The sequence below is a fragment of the Meriones unguiculatus genome, chromosome 14 (genome assembly GCF_030254825.1).
Source record: "Meriones unguiculatus strain TT.TT164.6M chromosome 14, Bangor_MerUng_6.1, whole genome shotgun sequence".
In the NCBI taxonomy this organism is placed as follows: Eukaryota; Metazoa; Chordata; class Mammalia; order Rodentia; family Muridae; genus Meriones; species Meriones unguiculatus.
In genome coordinates this window covers 5,535,059-5,541,136 of record NC_083361.1, presented here as the reverse complement: position 1 = coordinate 5,541,136, position 6,078 = coordinate 5,535,059, and positions in this window count along the sequence as shown.

The following is a 6,078-nucleotide window of genomic DNA, read 5'->3' as shown; positions in this document are numbered from 1 at the left end:
CCTCTGGGCCGTCATATTTATACCCCTCAAAGTCCTCAGGATTCAACAAATTCCAGCCGGCAAGGACCATGCGCCCATGAGACAATTAACAGGTGTGGACAAACCAACCCTCTCCCCCGACATGGGGATTACAGCAAACATATTTACATATAATATACCAAAACCTCCACAACACTAGGATGCCAGCATGGACTTTCTTTATTTGTTTATTATTTGTTTGGGTTTTCGAGGTAGGATTTCTCTGGGTAGCCTTGGCTCGCTTTGTAGACCAAGCTGGCCTCACACACAGAGATCTGCCTGCCTCTGCCTCCTGTGTGCTAGGATTACGGGAGGGAATGAGCCACTGCGCCCGGCTTAGTGTGGATTTAAAAATATTAACAGGCACTTATTGTTAGTTCACAAATCGGTGCATTAGCCCACTCCCAGGCTGCTTAGGCACCTGGGATGTCATCATCGGCCTCTGCCCACAGGGGCCTGGGATAAAAGGACCCCTGCCTCTTACTTTGATTTCTTGCTCTCCTGCTCTCTTGCTCTCCCCCCTTTCTCTGTTGGGGTGCATGTGTGTGTGTGTGTGTGTGTGTGTGTCTGTCTGTCTGTCTCTCTCTCTGTCACTCTTTCTCTCTGTCTTCTTTATTCTCTCTGTCCATCTCCATCCAATAAACTTCTTTTAAATCTGTTGTATATACGTGGCATCATTTTAAAATACAGTTGGTGCCGGATGTCTCAGTGGGCAATCCCACAGTTTTCACTCTGGTCCCCCATTCACTTCCATGCCTGCATACAACAAATCTTTCTTCTGCTCAGGCCGGCCTTTTACGACCTGTCCCTGCCTGCCTGCCTGCCTGCTGCTGCTGCTGCTGCTGCTGCTGCTGCTGCCGCCGCCGCCGCCACGCACATCTGCCAGCTTCCCGCAGCTGCTGAAACTCAGCAAGAGGCCTCTCCCGGTGGAATGGCTCTGGCCAGTCTTAGGGGCAGGCGGGATCATAGGGCGCTAGGTGCGCCGGAACCTGCTTAAAAGACAGACGCTGCTTCACACCTCCATCCGCGGGTCAAAGCCAACAAATCATGCCGCCTCCCTCACCGACTTTCACCGCCCTCAAGGTCGGTGTATGAAATCCACGGGCACCTGGCTGCCCGCCCTTCCCCCACTCTTTACCCTCCCCTCCCACCTCTGCAGCAGGCCTGCAGGGGTCTAAAGGCAAGCCATCACTCCCTCATTTATTTTTTCTACTTTCAAAAAAAAAAAAAAATTAAACTGTAAACCTTGGGATGGCTACAGAGTATGAAACAAAAACTTTAAAGCTCTTTAATTGTGGTTAACTCTTTATCATCTCCTTTTAGACGAAGAAAAGCAACAAGTCTCATTTGAAGCGGGCATGGATTTTTAAGTTCCAAGTTATATCTTTACAACATGCCATATATACATACACACACACACACACACACACATATAATTCAACCCTGGTTCAACATAATTTTTATATGACTATATGACGCGAAAATTTCAAGGTTATAGAGGTCTATTCAAATTAAGCTAATTTAAAATGTGTGTCTAACTGCCTGGGTCCTTATCGGTTCCTAAATCAGTAAGCAAATAAATGCTGGTTTTCCTGCCGCAAGCCACATGTGGTCCGGATGTACCATTAGGCTTTCTGGCTAATAGATTCGATATAATAAATTCCAGTGTAAACTTAAAACTGTTTCATACTGTTCTACTGTATTATTGGTTCTAAAACTCATACCTCATGTGATGTGATAGGCTCAGAAGGATTGCCAGTCTGTGACTGAATGTTTTGTTTTGATACTAGTTCAAAAAAAAATCATTTACAGTCATGCTAAAAACAAAACAAAAAAACAAAAAAAAACTAGCTTTACCCATTCTCTTGTTTTATGTTTTCAAGGTTAAGTCAAATGATCAAAGTTTGTTTGGCCCAGCTATGCTTAATAGATCATGGTCCTCAAGCCTGTCAGAAAACCTGCAGGAGAGAGCATTTCGACGCTTAATAAAAAGGCTCAATGAGACAGAGACCCCATCTTCTGGCAGTGACCCCAAGGCCTCCAGGAAGAGTTGGGCACAGCCACAGATGACTCCACCTGGCCTGTGCTATCTAGCAAGCCTGCCTCAGCTGGTTCACTGCCTGAGCTGTGGACAGACACGATAACCGGAGAGCTGACTGCCCCGGTTTGCCTAGACAAATTAGATTAGTCATTCTCCTAAATTCCTCTTCCATGGAAGGCCCCTCAGATTTGCTGGGCCCAGCACCCAAAGACTGATGCTGCGAGGTGGCCCTACAACTTCTGCCCATAAGAGCCACCGTCACCACAGGAGCCTAATGGGAAGGCCGTCTGGATAATGAGCCTCTGTCATACTGACCAATACCTAGGCCTCTTGGATTATGCTTCCTGCGGTAATTTATCCTCCTCAGGTCTCTGATGGGTTTGAAGACCAGGTTAACAGCAGAAACTAAGGCTTCAAGCTGCCCTCTCAAGAATGTACAATCTCTGTAAGCTCTGAGCTTCTAATAATGTTTGAGGGTCTGAGAAGGTGTTTCAAGGTTGGTAAATGCAAGTTGTAAAGGTTAAAAGGTCTAAGGTGATTTAAGGTATCCTAAAGAGGTAAAAACATTTCATCTTTCCTCCTGTTGCTACACTGCTGTTGTATTAACTTCCCAGAGCTTTGATATTAATCACTGGAGCTCTGACTTAGGAATCTAACGCCAATAAAAAACATTCCAGGATACCATCCACTGTCATAGTTCCAAGCTCAAGATTTTAAATCTTTGATTTGTCTTTTAAGGATAAACTGAAAAGTTGTTTCTAATTGTGCTAGGCTTACATCTCTCCAGCCTTCTAAGATAAGAAAAGAAGCCTCCCTCCCATAATGTGTAATTCTACTAAAAGTTGAGACCAAGTGAGCTTTTCCCCTTCTACTTCACGAAAGGCTTCTGCCTTTCCAGAGCTCACCTAGAGTGTTTATGCTGTTAACACAAAGGGGCCTGTCTCCTGCCTTTTTCCATCATGTGTATTTCACTGCGTAGTACAATGATAATGCTAACATGTCTAAAGTTTTATCTCTCTCGTAAAATTAAAAAGGGATTCTTGTAAGCCGCAGAAAATCCACCTGAATCCACCTCGAGGTCAATTAGGCCCCGATAAATACTGCACCTATTGTCTGTCTCAAAAAGTGATTTCCTTCCCCCTTTCCTTGGTTCCTGGCTACCTGATGGCTACATCTGTACATCCAAAGCCGGCAGATTGATGAGTTCCCGTCCATGGGGGGCATAAACATTCCCCTTTGTCTGAGACTGACCCGTATCTCTCCATTTCACTGGAGAATGGAGGTACCCTCCAGCTACAGCCTCCAAGGCTACCATTGGCCCTTCTCGCCGACCCTCACACAGAGTCTTCTCTTGGGCAAATAATCTTTTTCTTCTTACTGACACTGTCTCTTGGCTTTTCATTTCCTCTCCAGTAGGAAAATCCTAGTGCCAGGTGAGGCCATGTCTTCTGGGAGTCTTCCCTATGGCCCCTGGCACTGCTTGTGATGACCTGCCTTGCCAGCTTGTGCCCCTGTACCTCTGGTTCCACTCTGCGGGTACACCCCCAAGCCTGCAGAACTGATTTACTTTTCTCTCTTCACCCATGGGAATCGTGTCTTCCACCCTACCCCCAGGCTGTCCTCTGAGATGCCTTCTAAATAATTTCAGATTCATACACCTAGCACCCACTTTAAGGGCCTTTAGGCTTACACGCTTCTGCAACCAAATCTGGCCTCAGTATTTTTTACATGACAGACCCAGAACAAAATCTTTTTAATTACTATCAGCAATTGGGTAGATGGAGGTTCCCTTGGATAAATGGGAGTTGCGCTAGGTTCCAGCTTCTCTGATCTAAACCTTCCATCTCTGTTCACTCTCCCAAAATGTTTCAAATGTACACCTAAAAGAAATTTTCTCCGTAGCTTTCTTAACTTTGTCTTCTGCCTGTCACATGTTCCAGGATCCCGCCAGACCCATCCTACATCCACGACAGCACTAAAGCAGCTACCACGGGTGCTCCTTCCAGTCTGACCTCGCAGGCCACGTCCGGTTGGACCTGCAGTTGTTCTCACAGATCCCGGGCTTCTTTTTCCTGGACTAGTGTGCTTCCGGCCCAGGACCAACAGCTCCAGACTCTCCCAGCATTCCTCAGTCCCTATCTGCTGCTGGGGATGGCTGGCAAACCCCACCCTTTACCCTGAACTTTCCAGGGCAGGAGCTTCCTTTCCTCACCATGTAATCTGGACACTGTGATGCGCTCACTTTTTTTTCTCTTCCCCTCTCTCCTACCCCCTTGTATGGCAGCCAAGCATTTATATGCTTTAACTTGCCTTATATAAAAAGCAGTCCAGAAAAGCAGCCCAATGTCCTCATTCCTACCACCCCTCCCTAGCTCCCCCTTTTTTTCTTAATTATAGAAAAGGAGGAATATTAGTTCACAAGTCAATGCACTAGCCCACCCCCAGGTTGCTTAGACACTTGTGATGTCATCATTGGCCGCCACCCACAGGAGCCCAGGATAAAAGGACCTCTGCCTCTACTATTTCTTGATCTCTCCTGTTCTCTCCCCTTTCTCTATTGGGGTGCCTCTTCCCTTCCCTCACCATGTCTCTCTCTCTCTCCTTCCTTCTCTCTCTCCATTTCCATCCAATAAACTCTTTCATATTATATCTGATGTATATGTGTGGCATAATTTTTAAATACTAACACTTATAAGTAGAGACTGAGGGGAAAAAATAGGAATTAATCAGATACAGAAACAACTGTACTAGGACACCCGGGGTTGGGGCCCCGGCTCCATGGAAGGCAGGAAAAGCCTGTCTCCTGAGGGTGTCAGATGGGTTTGATCACAGATGAAATAATCGTAGACATAGAACATGCAGGTGTGGGTTGGAGAGATGGCTCAGTGGGTAAGAGCACTGGCTGCTCATCCAGAGGACTGGCTTTGATTGCTAGCACCCCACATGGTGGCTCACAGCTGACTACCTTCAGTTCCGGGGGATCTGATGCCCCCTTCTGGTCCCCACAAACACTGCATGCACGTGGCACACATCTAGACACGCAGGTGCACACACAGACACAGAAATAAAAATAAAACAACTCAGGTGCTAGGCCTCTCAAGAATGAAGAACCTACGGGCTGGAGAGATGGCTCAGCAGTTAAGAGCACTTGTTGCTCTTGCAAAGGACCGGGCCTGATTGCCAGCACCCACATGGTGCCTCATAGCCATCTGTAGTTCCAAAGCCCTCTTCAGACTTTCTCTGGCATCGGGCACACATGCATCAGGCACACAGTGTGCACAAACATCCATGCAGGCAAAACCTTCATAAATAACTTTAAGGAAGAACAAGTCTGCCAAGGCCATAGTCTGTGAACATCAAGTGTATTTACACAGCCACATCATGCATGAAACAAGCACATATATGGCACATTAGAAGGGACTTTCCAGCTGCTCACGGAGTCCCACCCTGGAATCACAGCTCCTAGGACAATGAAGTAGGAGAGTATCTTAGTTCAAAGCCAGCCTGGGTTTTATAGACAGAACTTGTTCCAAAACAAAACCAGCCTAGGCTTTGTGGCATGGGCCTTTAATCCAAGCACTTGAGAGGCAGAAGTAGACAGATCTCTGTGAGTTCAAAACCATCCTGGTCTACGTAGCAAATTGCAGTCCAGCCAGGGCTACATACTGAGACCTGGTCTTTGGGAGATGGCTCAGTTGATGGTAAAGCACTTGATGGCACACGTGAGGACCTGAAACTGGATCCAAGCAATTAGGTTTTTAGCCAAGTGTGGTTGTGCATGCCTTCAACTCCAGTGCTGAGGGCAGGACAGAAGGCAAGGCAGAGGCAGAAAGGTGGCTGGAGCTTGCCAGCTTAAATCCAAGAGCCCAAGCTCAGTGACAGACCCTGTTCTAACGCAGTAAAGGAGAGCTGCCTGCCATCTTCCTCTGGCTGCTCCAGGTACCCATGTGGGGGTGCTCACCAGCACATCCCAGGGGGGTGTACAGCACACACGTGCACTCCCGAGAACACACATACAT